Source organism: Lolium rigidum, chromosome 2, assembly GCF_022539505.1.
Source record: "Lolium rigidum isolate FL_2022 chromosome 2, APGP_CSIRO_Lrig_0.1, whole genome shotgun sequence".
Classification (NCBI taxonomy): Eukaryota; Viridiplantae; Streptophyta; class Magnoliopsida; order Poales; family Poaceae; genus Lolium; species Lolium rigidum.
The window spans coordinates 290,674,618-290,677,900 of NC_061509.1; positions in this window are offsets into that span (position 1 = coordinate 290,674,618).

The window sequence follows — 3,283 nt, forward strand, 5'->3', positions numbered from 1 at the left end:
TGAATACGAGAATTTGAATGAATGCCGGTATGCATCGCATTGCGTTATAAGATCGGAGGCGATGACCTTGGTGACGATGTTGAGGGCGAGAAACCCAGGAAGAGGGTTCCGCCAAGGTGATGTGGTATGCTCCTATAATACCAGGGTTGAAACATCTGTTCGGGAACAAAGAGCACACCAATTTGTTACGATGGCACAAAGAGGACCATAAGTTGGACGGGGAGATGAGACACCCCGCGGATGGAACGCAATGGAGAAAGATCGACGAGAGAGTTCAAAGATTTTGCGGTGACGCAAGGAACATAAGATTTGGTCTAAGTACGGATGGCATGAATCCTTTTGGCGAGCGAGCTCCAGCCATAGTACCTGGCCCGTGACTCTATGCATCTACAACCTTCCTCCTTGGTTGTGCATGAAGCGGAAGTTTATTATGATGCCAGTGCTCATCCAAGGTCCGAAGCAACCCGGCAATGACATCGATGTGTACCTAAGGCCATTAGTTGATGAACTTTTACAGACTGTGGGGCAGACCTGGTGTCCGTGTGTGGGATGAGCACAAAGAAGAGGAATTTGACCTACGAGCGTTGCTTTTCGTAACCATCAACGATTGGCTCTGCTCTTAGTAACCTTTCGGGACTGTCAAATAAGGGATACAATGCATGCACGCACTTGCTTACATGAGACTGAAAGTGTACATTTGCCAAATTGTAAGAAGAACGTGTACCTTGGGCATCGTCGATTTCTTCAGAAAGGTCATCCGATAAGAAAGAAAGGCAAGCATTACAACGGCAAGGCGGATCACGGCCGAAGCACTGCGGAACACTACTTGGTGCTGAGGTATTTGATATGGTCAAGGATTTGAAAGTCATCTTTGGAAAGGGTCCTGGCGGACAATCAGTTCCGAAGGGAGCTGACGGGTACGCAGCCATGTGGAAGAACAAATCTATATTCTGGGAGCTAGAATATTGGAAACTCCTAGAAGTCCGCTCTGCAATCGACGTGGTGCACGTTACGAAGAATATTTGCGTGAACATCCTAAGCTTCTTGGGCGTGTATGGGAAGTCAAATGATACAAAGGAAGCACGGCAGGACCAGCAAAGTTTGAAAGACCACGATGACCGGCATCCGGAACGGTTTCAAGGTCGTGCCGGCTACGCTACGACCAAAGAAGAGAAGGTCATCTTTTTTGAATGCCGAGCGGTATGAAGGTCCCGTCGGGATTCTCGTTCAATATAAAGGGAATAATAAACATGGCGGAGAAAAAGTTCCAAAACACGAAGTCTCACGACCGCGCACGTGATTATGACGCAATTGCTTCCGATTGCTTTGAGGGGCTCCTGCGGGAAAATGTTCGAGTAGCCATTGTGAAGCTATGTGCATTCCTCAATGCAATCTCTCGGAAGGTAATCAATCCGGAAGTTCTACCACGGTTACGAACGATGTGATCCAATGTCTTGTCGGTTTCGAGTTGGTGTTCCCGCCATCCTTCTTCAATATTATGACGCACCTCCTGGTTCACCTAGTCGATGAGATTTCCATTCTCGGTCCTGTATTTCTACACAATATGTTCCCCTTCGAGAGGTTCATGGGAATATTAAAGAAATATGTTCGTAACCATGCTAGGCCGAGAAGGAAGCATCGCCAAGGGCTATGGAAATGAGGAGGTAATTGAGTTTTGTGTTGACTTTGTTCACGACCTTAAGCCGATTGGTCTTCCTCGATCGCGGCACGAGGGGAGACTAAGTGGAAAAGGCACGATCGGAAGGAAATCAACGATATGTATGGACGGCCATTCTCGGTCGAAGCACACCACACGGTTCGACCAATTCCGGCTTGGTGGCTCCGTACTTTGAGAAACACAAGAATATTTTACGCTCGGACAACCACAGGAAGCACCGAATCCTGGATTAGGAAGGCCCACATGGAGACTTTCGGCGGTTGGTTGAGAAAACATTTAATGAGTGACGATCATGTTGTAGATCAGTTGTACATGTTGGCCAAGACACCATCTTCGACTATAACGACTTTCCAAGGGTACGAGATAAATGGGAATACATTTTACACGATCGCCCAAGATAAAAAGAGCACCAACGAAAACAGTGGTGTCCGCTTTGATGCAGGAATCGAGAATGGGCAAAAGGTCACATATTATGGTTACATAGAGGAGATATGGGAACTTGACTATGGACCCTCCTTTAGGGTCCCTTTGTTCCGGTGCAAATGGTTCAAGCTAACAGGAGGTGGGGTAAAGGTGGACCAGCAATACGGAATGACAATGGTGGATTTCAACAATCTTGGTTACCTTGACGAACCATTCGTCCTAGCGAAAGATGTCGCTCGGGTTTTCTATGTGAAGGACATGAGTAGCAAACCGAGGAAACGGAAAGATAAGAAAACGATCGGTACATCATGCGATGATCCAAAGCGCCACATTGTTCTTTCGGGGAAAAGAAACATCGTGGGAGTGGAGGACAAGACGGACATGTCGGAAGATTATAATATGTTTGCTGAAATTCCGCCCTTCAAAGTGAACACCGACCCAAGCATTAAGTTAAATGATGAGGATGCTCCATGGATACGGCACAATCGTAAGCAAGCGGGGACACAAGGGAAGAAATGATGTGTAATAATTTATTGTACCAAACTTTGTTGAATGAATCATGTGAATTATATTACCCGTGATGTGTTTGGTGTCCATTTTCGAATGATTCAATTGACTCGAGATAGCACCGATGATACATGAAATTTGGAGTGATTCGGTCATACTACTGCATACGGGAAATTTGGAGTGACTAAGTCATACTCCTGCATACATGAAATTTGGAGTGACTAAGTCATACTCCTGCATACGAGAAATTTGGAGTGACTAAGTCATACTCCTGCATACATGAAATTTGGAGTGATTTAGTCATACTCCTGCCTAGGCGTATAATATGCATACTCATAGTCTTCATAGCCGCCGCCGTTGTGCTTGGTAGTCGTCGCCTTCTAAGTTGCCGGCGTCGTCGTCGGCTGCTTGTCGTCGGCTGTCGTCGGGCGGCGCTCGTGGCTCGGGCGAGGGTAGCGCGGGCGGGGGATATCGCCGGCCGTGATGTAGTCCATGACGCTGCGCGAGTCCGGCCGTACCACCATAGCCGACGGCCGGCCTCGTGGAAGTTTCCGGGAGGCGGACCGTCCTCCTCATACACGGCGAGCGCCCTCTCACGCCGATTGATGAAGAAGGCGTCCCAAGTATGCTGGTTATCGGGATGCCGGCGGGGATTCATCCGGCTGCTCCGGCGTG